Source organism: Varroa jacobsoni, unplaced genomic scaffold (assembly GCF_002532875.2).
Source record: "Varroa jacobsoni isolate VJ856 unplaced genomic scaffold, vjacob_1.0 scaffold_1196, whole genome shotgun sequence".
Taxonomy (NCBI): domain Eukaryota; kingdom Metazoa; phylum Arthropoda; class Arachnida; order Mesostigmata; family Varroidae; genus Varroa; species Varroa jacobsoni.
The window spans coordinates 41,959-59,626 of record NW_019214098.1 but is presented as its reverse complement, the minus strand read 5'-3'; the positions used below and the strand labels follow the sequence as shown (position 1 = coordinate 59,626).

The 17,668-nt window shown below is 43.5% G+C and overlaps 1 protein-coding gene and 1 long non-coding RNA gene across 8 annotated transcripts in view; one reads left to right on the top strand and one right to left on the bottom strand.

Moving 5' to 3' along the window:
• Positions 1-17,668, top strand: part of LOC111267519 (uncharacterized) — a 265,929-nt gene that overhangs the window by 206,339 nt on the left and 41,922 nt on the right. The window lies entirely within an intron of this gene.
• LOC111267520 (uncharacterized) overlaps positions 1-17,668 on the bottom strand; it is a 60,003-nt gene that overhangs the window by 30,204 nt on the left and 12,131 nt on the right. For 4 of the 5 annotated variants that reach the window (XR_015313846.1, XR_015313847.1, XR_002684673.2 and 1 more), the window contains exon 1: positions 11,639-13,153. This is a non-coding gene — a long non-coding RNA (uncharacterized LOC111267520). The other variant, XR_015313849.1, reaches the window with a different exon arrangement.

Below are 17,668 nucleotides of genomic sequence, written 5' to 3'. Positions count from 1 at the left end.
TTTTGCAATGAAGGAAATCAGCTTAACATTGGCAAAATGCACCTGTTTATGTTCACCCAGTAGTCCCATAATCAGCAATCTAATTGGTCTATAAATAGCCATGTAGATGAAGTGGGTCTGCAATGATTCTCGGTTCGTTACTAAATTGAGGACGTGTGTGGCGTGACAGGCCAGAGTGAGGCTAGATATGACATTTCTGCCTGTCTCTTTCTTCGCCTCGACTCAATTCGTTTGTCCCCCCCGCCCCTCCTCGGCCATTTGCCTCGGCCACCACCCACGCTGTCTACGTCGAATCAAAGTAGGACGCTTTTTCCATTTAGCGCCTTCCAGCAGACAATTTAAAAAAGAGAAACTACTTAAAAGCTGTCGAAGGGCAGATGACAGTAGAGTATGCGGAAGTGCGAACGGCTGCACACTGTCGCCGTTCACTGACAGCACTTCTGCCGATATTGGAAATAGACGGTCTGGGGAATAGGCGAAGGAAGGGGGAGCCGACTAGCCATGACAGGATAGAATGGAAAAAGAAAGATTATTTTCTCATCAAGCACTTTGGCACAATTCCCGAGCCGACCGGGAGATGACGTGAAGATGGGCAAGCAGGCCAGCCGACTAGCTGAGGCAGGCCTATGCGGTCCAAGGAAGACTCTTCAGGTCACATCATGGGCACTGGTTCTAATTGTACGTCACTGATCCATTTTTCTGTCCTCTTTGAAAAATTAATGTTATTACTATATAGTCCGGTAATATCGTGAATCGAAAAGAGTATACAGAGGCGCACGTTCATATGCACGTATATAGATGTACATGGTATTTATGTACCTACATATGTCTACCAAAATACTATTATAAACATAGGACATTTCACTAGAGAGATGGTTGTGGTTAAATAAGATCATTAACTGGCTTAACTTTTCGTATATAAAAGGAAATGCTAAAGAAGAATAGTACAAGAAAACTGGTGGACATGAAATCCAACAAAATCTCCGTCCTCTCCTTTTCTTTGTTTTCTGCACAAAAGACTCTCAGCTCGTCTTTTATGTTGGTTATATTGAAAAGTATATGGGCAAAAGTGTATGTGCCTATACGCGTCTCCACGGTGCGTCTTTTGCAGATGCTCAGCTGCAACTTGCCGGTCATTGTCGTCCCGTGATTGCAAACTTGGTGAACGAACCAACGAACGAAACTGGTAAACGCAGAAACACTCGTTCACAGGAGTGGGACGTGCAGCCATTTGTGTAGGACGTCAATCCTCCTACTAACAGAGGGGCCAGCACGTACTTCCACCAGCATCAGGTCTAGCAGGATACGACGGAATACACGAGTGTTGGAAACAGTTGTAAGCTGCAACCATTGCATTGCATATGCTTCTCTCTCCATGTTTCCGACACATCCCTGTACCCTTTGTATAACGTTGTAACCTCCTTCCCCAAGTTGAATCTTGCAACACAGCTCTGCTCTGTCTGGGCTCCACACAAAAGCCGCGTCAAGCCCCGTAGGACACATGGGGCAAGAAACACAATTAATGAATGTATTTTACCACGGCGTACGCACACACACGCAGATACATCCAGACCGTACACCGACGCCGGAAACTCTCGGGAGAAGTGGAAAAGTGAATAATACGTTGGTGCCACTGCTGCCAGCTCTGCCGCAACATCGACTGCAGTCCAGGGTGTGAGGGCGATCCAAAAAAGGCGACGGAGGCGGGGACAACCAAGACGGCACATAGCCATAATCGTAGCAGCAAGCCGTTATACAATGGTTCTGTGACTGCTGCCTGGCCTGCTCCAAAGTAGCCCACGCCGGCATGAAATAGCAGAAATCAACCTTTGCTGTAGCCTGGAGGGCACAAGGTAGGTGCACAAATAGGACTTTAGGGACAATGCAAAAGAGACAGTTGGACGACTTCACTGAAGCCTGGGCCTCCGAAAAGGCAACACGTTGACATGCATCGGTGTTGCATGATTTTGTTTTTGGTTGTTTTGGTGACATCTACCTTTGGTAAGGGTGGCCTGTGCTACTGGTAGCTCAGCATTGAATTTATCGGGGGCGCACATGAAAAAAGAAAACAATTGAGGTGGTGAAATGGTCGCGAAAGAGGGGTGGCAGCCACCCTCTTCATCAATCATATCCTGCGATAAAAAAGAATAACCAGTATGCGAGCAAAAATCGAAAGCGTAGAAACATCGGTTAATCGACAACGAACTGTTCGAACGACAGCTACTGCAAAGTGCGTTGCACAGCATTGGCTACATTGTTACTAGTTTACTTTGATTTTTATTAAGACCGTTTGTTCGTCTTCGTATATATATGTAGGTAAGCAATAGTTGCACCTATTATAGCGGTTTCACAATGATCAACTACCAATCAAACCTAGGATACTCGTCCGATCGTAAAAATGAAATAGGCGTACAAGAACGTACTTACATCTTTGCGTCGAAAGATTGTAGACCATTAAAAAGTTTTCCAAGCCCATAAAGGATTACTGTGTGATCGAAATTTGTCGCTTGCCTGATAGAAAATGAAAAGAGTGAATTTTCTTCAAAAAAGAAACAGACAAACAATCTTAGAATTTGGTAAAAATCAACGCTCTTTATAGTGTGCTAGGCGTTTTTCTATGTTGCAGCACATAGCTAGAGAAATTCAGTCATCACAACCGTTCGCAGGCCATGTCGCCTGTAAAGATGAGATAAAGGTAGACGATAGAGCTGTCCTTGTATGGGAGCGGTATATCTTATAGGAATAAGTGCCAATGTGTATACACATGAATGTATATACAGATGCAGGTATCCATACATGCAGCGTATGCGAATATGGGCACTCATATACTGCCAGTGGAGATAGCGGTGACTGGGAATTCAGCGGCTAGAAAAAACAGCTTTTCAGAAGACTCATTTCCACTGCTATAGTACCCCAACTTGGATGCGCTAGGTACCTGTGTTTGACATCCAATGTACTGTCCTATTACATTACGCACTTACAGATACAAAAGCACTTAAACAAACGAATGCACGCCGGCTTGGTGGCCCATATCGAACATCGACGCATGTCAATTGCCTCGAATGAGATATCTGTGCGGTTTAACTGTTTAAGGTTCCCACCCCGATTTATTTTTCGTATTCACTTAGTTCTCAAACTAGAGTCAGGCTCTATCCAGAGTGAGTGTACAAACTGTACAGGGCAGGACAGCGACCTCCTATATGCAGTCGATAACAAGCTAGCTAGTTCTTGATAGTAAACCCTACAAGTTGACGTGCTCAGCAAAGCAGCCATTAGGAGCAGCGATCTTGCCGGGGGGTCTGAGTCTACTACGTACAACAGCAGAACAACGGCGGCTGATGGCCGACTAACAACGGAGGGCAGACAGACTGGCTCGTTGCTTGTTGTGGCAATTCGCCAGCCGAGGCCAGTTGTTTCTCCGAATCCGTCCGTACCTGTAATTGAATCTCGAGCCCACCCTAAAATGGGACGGACGCGAATGAGAGGACGGACACGTTTACAGGTCGGCTAAACTTCAATCGAAGGCTGCAAGAGAACGGAGGAAGGCGAAAAAAGAAATGCGGAAGATGCTTATCGGTATGGCCCCCAGTATTCGACAGACAAAGTAGTCAAAATAGTGGCGTAAGAGGAAAGAAAGATGCCCCCTTTCTTATACCCCAATTCCAAGTTTTGAGCAAGTGTTGCATTTTGCCATTATCTTCTCTGTCCATTGGTGGACAGCTTGAGAGCAGGCCTGTCTACGGCATAGAGACCGCTCCTACTCGTCGAACGTGTTGCGCACAAATTGACCCACTCAATGGAATTCACGCTCAGCGAGTTTCTTGTAGCGTCCGTGGGTGCGCCAGTCGAGTGCCAGCGTAATGGTGGTATGCTAGCCAACTCCCAAAAGAAAAGCTATTCTCCCAGTGACCTGGTAACGTACGTGCCAAACGGCCAGCATTCTTCTAACGTTAACGGAGAAGAGTCTTTCGTTAAGAAGAGCATCTCCAGTTCGAGTCTGTCTTGCCAAGCGAACAGTTGTTCTACTTGCTTCAAATGATAAAGGAAAGACAGGAAAGAAATAGCTCGAGTCTTGAATAGTTGTTGTTGGGGTGGGAGGAATTAGATAGCTGCCTACACGTTAGCGTCCATCTGCAGCCTTCTCGACTCACGCGCGCCCCCAGATGCTCGTCGTGCTTGACAAAATTATGTGTCGCCATAGCTATAAATAAGCTTTAGGCTAGTGAAGTGTTTAGGTAGCATAATGCTGCCCTCTTAACTCCTCGTTGAGACTGGTTCCTGGTCGTGGATTTGGTTGTTTGCTTCAGCAGTGCCGGGGACCTCGAAAAGACGCAAGGCGTATATCAGGATCGAAAGACAAAAAGGAACCAGCGAATTAGCTGAAGTCCAACCGCCAAGCAACAGAACTCTTCAGATCGTTCCTTTCTTATAATTGTGCCTACATCTTATTTCTTTACTGGAGATTGAACGTCCACCTAGTACCAACTCGACTCTATTTCGGTATCAGCCATGGTGGGGTTTAACAACAGTGCCGTATTCCAGGCCCTTTTTTGGGGGATTTTTGAAGGTGAGGCCAGCCTGAGTGAGCCTTTGCTCTCTTGAACTTTTTAGCGTAGGGAGCGCAAATTGGCCATCGGGAAGTGACTTTTGTGGTGGCTGTGGTTCTCTTCTCAGAGAGGTTTAGAGGCCACAGTCACAAAGGAAATGTTTGGTAGTGGTGGGGCCCAAGGCAAGGTCATCCACCCGCTACCAACATTGAATTGGCCGTTCAAGTTGAGCTAGCCATTCATTTTATCAGGCCGTAGTGGCGCTACCTTCTGCTTCAGCTCCGGTTTTTCCACCCATGCCGTCATGTGCCCCTGGTCTTCATATTCTTTTTCTATTCTCTCTCGTGTCCGTTTCTTTCTTTCGTTCAATACCACCAGTTATGCCAAATACTTATTGAATATTTGAATGAAGGGACGCAGTGGCTAAGCAATGATAAGGGCACAGTCTGGCGAAAGACCCAATGACGCCCTTTGTCGGGAAAACAGGTTGGCTTGCGTCGCCTTGGCGCAGTCAAGCTGACCGAGGTCGAACTCGCTTCCAACCTTTGAACGCTGGCCAGTATTCGAGATCTTCTTTCCTTCTGAGGGCGCGCGAACGGATGAACAAACGCACTGTGTGGCTGTCTTTTCAATCCCAGCGGCCTTCGGTGTGCGTCTGTGTCTACTGCTACCCCGCTTACTCTCCCGGCCCTCCTTTGCAGCACAACAGCCGCGTACAATGTATCTTGCCCGCGCAGAAGGAGGCGAACGGATACAGCGAGATAGAGGACCTAGGGATCTTCCGAGGGCATGCATTAGCCGTACCATACATTTATGGAAGAAACCACGCCAGTTACGGTAAAAGGCTAGGGGCTGAAAAGAGGCGGGGGAGAAAAAGCGATAGGCGTTGTGACGAATTTGATTGGCGTAGTGAGTCTATAATGCCAAGTCCTTCAGCGCAGTACACCTTTCCTTGCAATTTCTTGTCGGATACGGTTGTTACGCAGAAAGTACTTCCTCTGTAGAACTGCCTATTTCGTACAACAAGACAGACAGATAAAGCAAACTTATAGTAGCATTTTTGGTCCTTAATCTGACCTACCAAGCAGGACATAGCGGTCAGTACCTAACAGCAACACAATTTAGGTGGAATTCAAACTGGTATTGCCACGCAGCCTCTATATATATATATATATATCGACGTGTTCTTAATGGAGGCTGCAACAGTCGTGATGTAGGCAGACAAAAACCTCTGTCATTACTAGTGTGTCGCCACGTAAATCGCACGTCTAAACAACAGTGACATCCTACAAGAAATAGGCCGAGAAGGAGACAGCATTTTTTGGCTGCATTCCACTGTATCTGGATAGCAGCAGTGGTACACGTACGTAGGAGGCAACCCATGGGAGAATGCTGCAGTCCAAACGACAGATCGTCAAATCCGCTGTGTCGAACGTCGTCCGTATTCGGATTGGCGACGCTTAAGAGAGCGATATATATAAACTTCTTCTTGAAATCAAGGAGATACTAACTCCTTGGAATTGAAAACAGGCCGAGATTTCGAAATGGATTGGATGTCCAACATGTTATTTGTTATGCGAATAGTAACAGTATAGGCTATTCCTCCGTTGTATTTGCTTTAAACATAACCACACCATGCTGACCACCACATGACATATGGAAAAAATTCGTCTCTGAACCCTTCGGTAATGAAAAATTACATTTCATACGAAAGGGAATATTAATTTCTTCTACTGTAGACTTTTATTTCTAAACATGTGTACAATCATTTGGGGCATTGTGAGAGATAGCGTAATCTTGCTCACTATTAAATTCGTTCGGAATAAATATCGTTCCAGGCAAGCGATCGCCTTGCCAAAAGCAACGTTGAAGGCAACATATTGAAAGCAGACGTACGTATCTATTTCCACAATTAGAATAGTCAGACGAAATATTACAGTGTGATAAAATCGTATGTTATACGAGTAGACTATTCTATAGAACTTAGAACTAATTTCGAATATAAAACCCTAATGAATTGTGCTTACTGCCATTCTTTGTTTTTACATCTGTATACAAAGCACGAAGTTTATTTATAATTTCTTTAAATTTAAAATTTATAATTATGCTTTGACATAGGAACAAAATAACTATTTTATTAGCTGTGTACACTTAAGCTGTCAAGAGCGACTACAGAGAAAGAGCACACACCCATCAAGACTTTTAATAGCTAGACTGGAATTCCCACAAAATACATCTTTAAAACTTAGCTAAAGCGATCAAATTATACAGTACCTCACGCGCTACTTCACTGACTGAGGGCTGACAATGACCTACGTATGTATCGCATTCGAGGTCAGCGATTGAATAAGTGATTTAGTTATTTCAAACCTGATTATGCCTCATTCAGCCTTGTCGTATGTAATCATTGCACGAGATCTCAAAGGAACGTTCGAGTGTCACAAATTCGATAGGTTTGCTGTGTGCGCCATCTGGCGGTAGGCACTCGATGCGAAGTTCATATTAAGATGATTTGCATACATTTTATCTAGTCACTTCATAAACGCACGGTATTTACTGAATGAGCTGTGTTAGGAAATGTTTACGATGATGTTAGAGAGCTTTCCTCTGCACTTCGGACGTTTGTCAATTACCGAACATTTGCTCTACGTACAACATCAATGATTGTATCTGATTTGTTAAAAGGCGAAGCATTACTTTCCCGATAGCATCACGTCATGAGCCACGTGCTCCTGAAAAGCGTGACGTTGGACCGTATTCAAAAATTAGCGTGAACGATGCGAATGTCGTAACCTCAAAAGCATAATGGTTCCTTTGTGTACATATACAGCACCTGTTCCAGCCAAATCATCGCCGGTCATAAATTAAACTGCGACGACTTTTCGATGTGGTCGCTTCTGTTGACATCGTTATTCGTTCCACGATGGTTATTTGTCGTTGTAGTCATGGTTCCTATTGCACAAATGGTATCTTCCTTTTCGTTTCGGCTGTTTCCACAAATTAGAGGTGAATGAACAACTCTCCAAGTTTTTGGGCCGTCGATAGAAACGGCTAGTAGAGGCAGATCTAGCATTACTTACAGTAGACCTTTCTTATGTTCAGGTGGTTCCCCTTTCGAGAACCTTCTCTCTTTAGGTTCCTCGCTTTGTCGCTTGCGTTCGCTCTATGTCTGCTCGTTCTTCGGCAGTTCTGTTAGCGACGCTAGCAAGGGTCGCAAAAGCCGTCGATTCCATCTCATCCGCTGCTGCTAAAAGCCGTACCACTGCAAACTAACTGGCTGATGGCTAGACTCGGGCGATATGCTCCTATTGTTCTCCTTTTCCCTTTCTCTCTTCTGTTCATCATCGCGCTTCTGTCTTGAAGAATGTAAAGTCTAAAATAAGGCTTATTAAAAAATCGCTTTTACCTCGCACTGCCAGATAGCTTCTGTGTGTCTAACTGTGGCAGTGCCAGAGGCAGCGGTTCTGTGCAAAATCCTTTGTTACCACCGTCGTTTTGTAGCGAACATATGTACAAGCGAACTTTAGTGTACTGCGAGAAACTATACAGATGATTAACAGCGGAAGGTTTCCCCTCTAACTAGCTCGTCTATCTAGGCTAAAAGGGGAAACATGAACGGATTACTTAACATTTATAGCGTAAGTACAATATTATAAATAGGCCAATAGTGAACAAGGATCACGAGAATCATGGTACTGGGCTCTAGACCCGGTCACGTGTACAGAAATAAAAGATTTAGAACGGAAACCTACCATGCGCATGGCATCACATTTAAGAGGTAAGATAACTGCTTCCTAAGTGTTTAGGTAGAGCGAAGCACTGTTGTACGTAAATATTGAACACCCTCTATGCCATGTCGAAACGGAAGCAGAAAGAAACCAGGAATCGGCATATCTATCTCTTTAGGTAATATATTTAGTAGAGCAATTATAAGGGCCAAAAAGATGAGTATACAATGGGTGTGAATAAGATTTGACGTTGAGCTGTATTTCGTTGCCACCCAGTGCGCAGTCTATTTCTGGTGGTTTCATCAAAACTTAATGGAATCAATGCGCGTAACCGTATTAGTTACACAAAATATCTAACAATGATCGGCGGAAAAAGCAATTTGACTAAGTGCGGAGCGCAGTTACAACATATCTAGGAGATAATCAAGCTATCAGTACAAAACAGGCTGTCGCGTCAAGCCACTAAGACAGCATGTCCAGCGGTCACCAGAACAAAAAATATAATAATTCAGCGCGTAGCACTGAAAATAAAGAGAAAGGGGCACCGCCACAGTATGAGCCGGTGACAACGAAGAATGGATCGCGAGCGACTGAAAAAAAGAATCCTCAGGCGTCTCCTTCTTCGTACAGGACTCCTTTTTTAAGACCGCCTTATGAGTCTTCCATTCTCTCATCGTCTGCTTCGACCCTGTTTGTCAAGCGCTTGTACATTTTGTGCGCGCGGCTTTTCGAAAAAACTGCAAACACTTCCCCATTTCTATCGCTTTGGATTCCTGCTCGCGTTAACGAAGGAAAGGATGCAACCCAAAGCGAAAAAAAATTACGAAAAAGAAAGCAGAATGTAAAAAAGAAAAGGTCGTCATTGGCGTGCGAGCGCACGAATGAGCTACAGAACTATAGCCGCCGGCTAAACAATGAGTTTTACAGATTTAACGCAGGAAATTCACCGTTTCCTGCTACAAGGAAGAGCGGAGCGTCAACGGCAGCGAGAGAGAGTGACAACGTCTAGAAGCAGGCGCTGCTAATGGCAAGCGTTAGCGCCATATTAAGGCAAAGCTAAGATGTCAGTTTCCCTTCCAGTTACATCCAGCCACCATCCTTTGTCCAATAACATCTCTATTCAAACAGCAGCAGTGGTAATGCCAAAAGAGTGTTAGTTTTAAGTTACGTTATCTGCTGCTGACTCTGTAGCGTTCGCTCCCCGTGGGTGTTTCTCGCCACGTAAAACTCGCTCTTATATCAATAGATCATATATAGCGATAGCCTTAACGACCGGTTCTTTTTTCTTCACTTTTCATCTCAGCACCCTGTTCGTCAACTGGCAGCTTTTAGCACAGTTTTCTTCTCTAGCTGTGCTAAACGAATGATATGAAACATCAAAGTCGAACTCGAAAGCGACTTTCTCGCTGGTTTGAAACAAGTAATATTAAATGCTCTCACTAAAAAATATTGAAGGCCGGATCACAAACGTTTTACATCAATAAGAGCGTTCAGTGGCCATCAGATGTACTTAATGTATCGTGTTAGACAATACTAAGGGACAAATCACCACGTATGCATATTCTAATCATGAGACATGCACATACAACAAATGTTCTCTATTTCTCTCTCTAATACTTCTGATAGAAGTTTTCGCGCTGCTAACCCGAACGGGCTATTATCGCAATCACTGCCCAACCATGGTATCTTGCTGGCCTGTGAAGTTTGTACTGTTATAATATGGACGCCAGTACCTTGTATAGTCGCGATCCTTGTTCCATAAGAGCGTCCCCCGAAACCAGATTTGTATGAACATATGTTTATGTACTTGAGGACGATATATTATTACGATTACTATATCGGTTCTTTTGTTTCTAGAAACTCAACATATAGGAACTTTAAGTGGCTGCCGAACAGAGTATCCGGTTGCTCTTTTCGCACGCAACAATGCGTCATGATGCTATATACCTTCGGAGGTAAAGTCGCTCGTAAGGGTTTATACTCAGTCGATTTACCTTGCATCAGTTTGTCCTTTAAGTAGCAAGACTCCAAGCATTTATACGTTTACCTTGAACCAGGCACGTGTGATTTTTCTCTCTGTTCTTCTACACTTCCGAGTGCCCCAAAGCTTTCCAAACTTTGCCCATATGAAAAGTTTTGCGGCTGGCCACGGGATGTCCCTTTTTGGAGAGATAAATAAGCGCTCTTCCGTGTCCATAAGGCCTTTTATATCGCCTATAGCAAAGATGGCAATGATCGCGAGTGGAGTTAAAAGGGGAAGACTTGACCATCCTACTATGCCCCCATAATTCTTTCTCTGTAACTAGCTCCTTATGCGCCAATTCATCCCGAGCCCTGGAGCCAACTTATATCACTGCGTCTGCATGGTAATGTCCTCCAATGCAAGGTGCAGGTATTATTATGGTAGTAGGCCGTCCTTGGCTGGTTATCTGAAGAAGACCGCTTCAGAAAATACTATGCGATTTACGTCTAGCTGGAAATAATTTCCTTATAAATCACAGAGCGAAGATCGTTAAGGAACTCTGTCCTGTATCAGACCCGACAAGAGCTCCAGCGCCTGATGACCTGTCTCGGAAAGTGAGGTTTTTTTGCATGACTGATGCATGCTTATTGCGGAGAGAGCGTAGAAAATCTGCGAGATATTGTACTTGTGTTCCGTGAAATGTATGAATCATAATTTAAAATAGCTTTGCAAGTCACACTTACCTAAGCAAAGATTCAAAAGGTAACTTCTTGCTGTTCTGCTTCGATTTGCATATTATACATTTAGTAAAATGCTATTAGAGAACCTGCGTGGAGCACAATTTATGTAAGCGAAGTTAAAATTAATTACCTGACTTACTAATTGTAGTTATCTTAAAACTTGACTTGTGAAATAAAGGATTAAAAAACGCAATTTTTATTGGAGGTCTAATTCCTATTCTAGGTGAGGGAGTTCTCTAAAAAATTAAAAAAAAGCTCGCAGAAAACTTCATTAATAGTATCTATAATCATACCCAAATTCAAACCCTTTCTAACAACTATTGGATGTTACTTTTTATTAATGCTTCTGGAGCCATCATTAATAAAAATTCACCAAAGGTATTAATAATGTAAAATGTATTTTACCAAAAAATGCAAATAAGGTTTAAATGAATTAACAAGTCATGTTTCTATCTGTTCTTCAGCCAAACATATTGTCTACCTGTAGGCATTAAACGAGCGGCAAGTTCATTATGCGTTTATACATATACGCTAGTAGGAGCTTCGACAAAAAAGTATAATCGATAGTGTGCTACCACCGTTAGTGTAAAGAGGACCCGGGGACGAGTGATTTCTAATAGAAATTGGATTGGATGATGCTGGGCGTTTTAAAAGAGATACCTGTTTTAAGACAGGGTCCTTAAAGGGGTTTTGAACCAAAGGTGACGAAGAACACAATGCGCGGCAGTCAGTTGACCTGCGAGTACCTATTCGCGTTCTACGAACCCGCACTGCCATAATATCCGAATAGCCGGCGAAGCAATTTCAGTGCTGTTACACTCACGAGAGCTCTTGTTACTGCTGCCTCCAGAGTTGTTACTTATGGCAGGGCTGTGGACTTACGAACTGTCTGAGGAAGAAAGTGAATGAAAAAAGAAGTGAGTGGAAAAGGGCAAACCAATAGGCAAGCGAACGAGAACTGTCTTTCCATCAACCAAAATGTTTCCATTTTTGTTGAGACGGAGGTGTTTGTTTAGTTTCCTGGCTGTGTCTGGACAAGGACAGGAGAAGGCCAAGTCAGGCACGTATTATGGAAAGAATGAAAAAGAAGGAAGCATAGAAGCGACAGGCGACAGAAGGTCAAGGTTTAGGAAAGCGCCGTTGATGTGAAGAGGTAGGGATGACAAATACGAAAACGAAAATGAAAGAAAAAACGCAAAAGGTGAACAAGCTGGAATGTCAGGAAAATAACGGGAACATGATCGAAAAGTGAGTACGCCTCAAGTCTGACAATTTAGTAAAGTACTTCAACTTATCTTTACCAACAAATATGCTTACACGTAAAGACATGCGCGCGTGTCACTTGTTTTAGAGAACCTGCAGTGATTGCAAAACCATATAAAACGATAAATTGATCGTTTGTTGTGAGAGAAAAGAGATGAACGGAGATTTTCATAGTGTTCCCGCATAGGAAGCGCACAGAACGTGTTTCTATGCGGGAACGCTATGAAAATGTATACTCATACGTTTTTTGATGAAAGTGGAGAAGTGATATGAAAAAAGCTATTGTAATTAATAACGGAAAACGAGCCTGTTGAATTACCGTTAGCTATGTGTTAAAGAAATACACGAGCCGCAGTTGATCGCATGGAACGCGGCTATATCTAACACGAAGCTAGGACTGGATTATTATATGGATTAGAATACTCATATATAACAGTGCGAAAAAGGGCGCGGTAAAATATAGTAAATGCCGTGTGGGCGTCCAGCCTATAAAACTAATTTACACTGATGTCAGACCTCTCAATACGATACTAAGATATATGCGTTGCCAGTATATTATAAATTCAGCATAAAATGGCTCTATGCAGTGTATAAATATCCTTCAACGGCGCGAGCAAAGGTGAGACATCTTTATAATACTGAATAGTGTTTCCCAATGTATATTATAATTGTGTTTAACGAATTTGCTCTGGTCCGAAAATGAAACGTAGTGCCTGATATGTGCAATGTTTCAAGACTGTCGACAATTCCATCTTGGAACTTTAACGTTGGCAGGTTACGACTAAAGCACTGATCGTAGATAACACCTGCAATCTGCCTTTCTTCAAACTGCGTTTCCTTTCATTTCCGAGTATTTCTATTTCTACACTGCAGCACTAACTAGTCGTCTAGACTTGTACCTACATATGTATGCATTACCAAAATATTTCTCAAATTTTCATTTGTGCTTCCGGCTGACAACGGTAGGCGCACTGACTCCATTTGGCGTGAAGCCGTACAACCGTTTTTCCACACATTAACTTCCCAGAGCAGTTTCCACTGTTTTTCGGAGTTACGATGAGGCTGTCGTTTAATAAACGGAAGCGAAAAACTAGCAGGCAGAAATGAGGACGTCAAGAAATTTGACGCGCCAGCACGTATCAGTCGGGCCCTCTTCTGCAACGTCTTTTTCCAGTCATTCAAGCACAATCCCTAATTTCAAAATTCTGCGCGAAGTGACTTACAATCAAATGTACAGCAGCAACAAAAGCAGCCAATGTAAGCACAGCTAGGGAAGATGAGGCCAGGCATGCGGGACGACTCGTACGGTTGCTATGCTCTAGAAGCAATGCAATGTCGCAGGCCAACGACACATGCCATACTAACATCTCCCCGAGCATCGGAAAGGATCGACTTCGCCAGCAAAAACGCTACGGCAATTCAAGCTCGCGGCGGAGTTGCATAGTCTTGAGCTCGTCGTTGTTCGCTCGCCGCAACGCTGACGGCGCCGTCAAGCTATGCTCTCAAAAGAAGTCCAACATATCATTTAGGCATCGTCGCCTTCGTTTAGTTGTTGTCGTCGACGCACTTGCCCAATCTGTTCTCATCACGAACACTTTTCACTGATAAGCGTAAAGCCTGTCTTTTTTTGCACCTTCACACCTAAGCTAAATGTACTTCACGTAAGCTAGGTAAGTCCTTATGGACGAGTTCTCTTTGTTTGCTATTCATCTCTGTAGCGTGGCGAGGCGTCCAGAATTTCACTAGGAGTAAACACTGCCTTAGTTTTCGGCCATGTCGTAAAACGCGTGTATCTAGCGGATTTGTCTGCCACTACCAATTTAAACCTTTAATTCTTCAATGATTGCACCTGAAAGACGACTAGGCATAAGCGAACAGCAATTGCGAAAAAGTCTTTGCACATTACCCTAGCCTGGTGCTGCGGCCCTTATTTGCTGATGTTATTCCAACGGATCGTTCTTTTTGCTTACCCAAAACCGCCAGATAAATAGTAGCGCTTCGTTTCTTGTTGGTCATCGTTTTTCTATTGGCAGTGGTGCCAGACTGTAGACCCATTCTCTTCTTCTCTCTCTTTATAAATATACATACATATATATGTATATACCACTGCTTTCACACTCTTTTTTTGTAATAACGGTAGTTAACGGCGACCTCATCCAATAGTATCTCATTTCTCAGGCAGTTAATCCCTTATGTTTCCAGACTACTTTTCCTCTCTGGGTTCTCAACATCAGCTGCCCCAGTGTGCTGCTGCCACTGCGATCATTCTTTGTAATAGATTGATGCATCGCCACAAACGGAGCGATTGACCGGGAGGGAAAGGGGCCGGTTTTGCGTATTGTCGATAAGTGTTCCTTGCCCTTTGTTCTCTTTTGCCACCCTTCTCCTACTTTTACCATGGAAAGTTACTATACGTCTGGCCTACGTAGAACATACCGTTCTTGCGACCGACTGGTCGTTCGAGTATTGTCTGTCGTCTTTTTAACTTCAGTCTTTCCATCGCATCGTTTGAGCAGTCTCATAGAAGGAAGTCATTAGAAACGCTCATTCACTGTGTTCTGCTTACTATCCTTCAGGATTTCATCGGACTCCTATTGGTGGGTCTGTGCATATTGTAGCGGCTAGAAAAATTGCTGCCTCTCGTTTTCCGATTCGCTTGTATTCGTCGTCATGTCGTTGATGGCGGGCATCACTGCAGTCATTGGACGACAGCCAGAAAGAATAAGTAAGGCGGAAAATGTCATGGAAGGTAACAAGGGATGAACGAAACATACCGAACCTTGGCATCCATGAATCCTGTCGAACCTGAAGCTTGACAAAAACAACATTCTGAACATGAGTCGGTAATTTCCCTCAACAGGTACTCATTTGAAAATAACCATGATGATAGTCATTTTTATTTTTTACTGCTTCTTATGACGCTGCAAGGTCATGTTATTTGTTATGTTTACGAAGAAGTGAAATTACCTGATCTAGACTGCGAACATCATGTATTATCACGTTATTCGAATATAGTGGTATACATGATCGTGCATGTTCTAGACCTTTATCAAGTGGTAGAAATTTTTCCTTCACGAAACCGTTTTTAAATCGTTATAAATTTATCGTAGGAGCTTGACTGAAGCTTTTTGTCTAAAAAACATTTTTTACTCATTCTTAGTTAAAAATGTAGACAGCGTGTCTTTATTGACTAACAAATACTATGACGAAAAAACGCTAACTGGCTTGAATCTTGTACCCACTGTCATTTTAGCATTCAATACTCGAAGACGAATGGCGTCACACATAGATTACCCGGACATGAATAATCCAAATGCAAAAGAGGCTCTGCTAGGGTCATCTAATTCACTGCTTTGTTCGATATTGTCACACTCATTGTTTCTACTACTATATATCAAGCCGCTGCATTTTATATTGAGGGATTCATGTTTTGAGCTTGGTCTATTGAAAGCGCTAAATCTATGGAATGTCGTGCTCTTCCCTCGCTCCATGTTTACCAAGCATCCAGCGACCTCGGTCTTGACCTTATCGTACCGTATCGTTGTTTTTGTTTCCCCTTGTCACGAAGCCTCTAAGCCATTCTTTTCAGTCTTCTCTGCAGCCACTCTGCATACCTACCCAGCCAACCGCCAGGTCCAATATTTGTCTTCCAGTTCACGCTCCTCGTCGCTCGTTCCTTTCACGCTTACTCCACTTTCTACTTCGGTCAGGAACAGACTCGAGGCTGACCTGCCCAGCAACATCAGCCTCTCTCTAAACCTCATTTAGAAGAGCAGCAGCATCTATCGTGGTTCGCCCAAATGCTTACCACAACCTCGCCTTATTCACATTCTCTGGCGCGTTTTCCTCAACATTGTCAGAACAAGGAAACCATGATTATAAATGGTGATTGTGATGATGATTTTTTGAACCTGGCATCGTTCTTTGTAGAGATTCAGATCAGGCATGCGGAAAAAAAGCAGGGCTGGGTTGCACCAGCGGTGAATTGAGGAAACATTTGAACTTAGCGCCGCGGCACCAATGCTCCAACCACTGCTGTTGCTAGTCGCGTTTGCTCGCTTACTGGTCGTTCGCTTCTGGGTCGTTTGTCCATCGCGAGGACAACGCCATCTCCACCAATAGGCTCCACCAATGCGCCTGCAGCGCTACTCAACACGGTAGTAATGCGTGGGTCGGCGTATATGTACATATATATTCATATATATATATTCAAAGTCGGGAAAAAGGAGATCCTAGAGTAGTGGGAGGAGGTAAAGACAGAATCAAGGAAAGATTTCGGCTGCAATCGCCGCGCCGTGGCCGCTGTGTACCCGAGGGGCAATGGCGACGGCTGTAGTTGGCTATCATAAGAAAGGACGACGACGAAGAGGAATGGATAGATCGATTGCTGCGCATTGGTCCTGCCAAGCTGTTCTATTCGGCTGGAAAGAGTCTAAAAACAGGGGCGTGGTTAGAAAAACGGTACCTGAGAAATGAAGAAGCACTCCCTATACTCTAGGTTTCAGCTTTTGCTGTCTTTGGCTGCTGCTGCTGCTTGGAGATATATAGGCTCACAAGGTAGTTCTTCTAAGTAGAGTCACAGTTTCACAGATGTGAGCACGTAGAGAGGCAAGCACGAATCCTATAAACTCCTTCAGCTTTTTCTCTGATAAAAATAGAAAGCTATACATTAAAAAGGAAATAATAGAAAGCGAGAGTGAAGGACAATGAAGGGGGGAGAAATTTCGTGTGCGTTGAGACAATCGATGGCTAGCCATCCAATCAAACTGATTCCAAATCAGCTGCCCGCGACGGTTCTAATTGCCGCCACCCGTTTATCCATGGACAACCCTTCCAAATAAGAACTGTTTTCGGTGGCGAATGGCGGGACTCGGCCAGAATGTAGTTCACCTCATAGTGCTCGTTCTTCATTTGCTAAATAAATTCAGTGTTAAGCCTAATATAAGGACTAAATAAATCCAACGTTTTTTTTAGTTTCGACACCGCTGTTCTTAAACGCAAATTTTATGTATATAAATACAAACAAAACTTATAATATGTTACATTAAAAGTGGTCGGTTTAAATTATGTTCTTGATTAAGGAAGCAGCCGGTAGCGAACGAGCTCGGATGAATGTGTGAATGTTGAAGGTAGAGATGCTTATTTTAATGGTGAGATTTGCAGACGAAAGGTGCTGCTTTAGCGGAGAATACAGAAAGGCTTTAAAAGAATCGGGGTGCATGTTTGGACAAGCTCATTTTTTTAACCCACGAGAGCTGTGGGTTCCGAGTCGATGTCGACGCAATGATCATCTAGTATTTTTAATAATTTATGTGTAACACGCTTTGAAAAGGAAAATTTCTTTGAAAGCCAGTACGAACATTGTGATTGAGAATGAATTCAAAGATTTCGTAATATTATCGATAAAGCTGTAATTCTATCAACAAT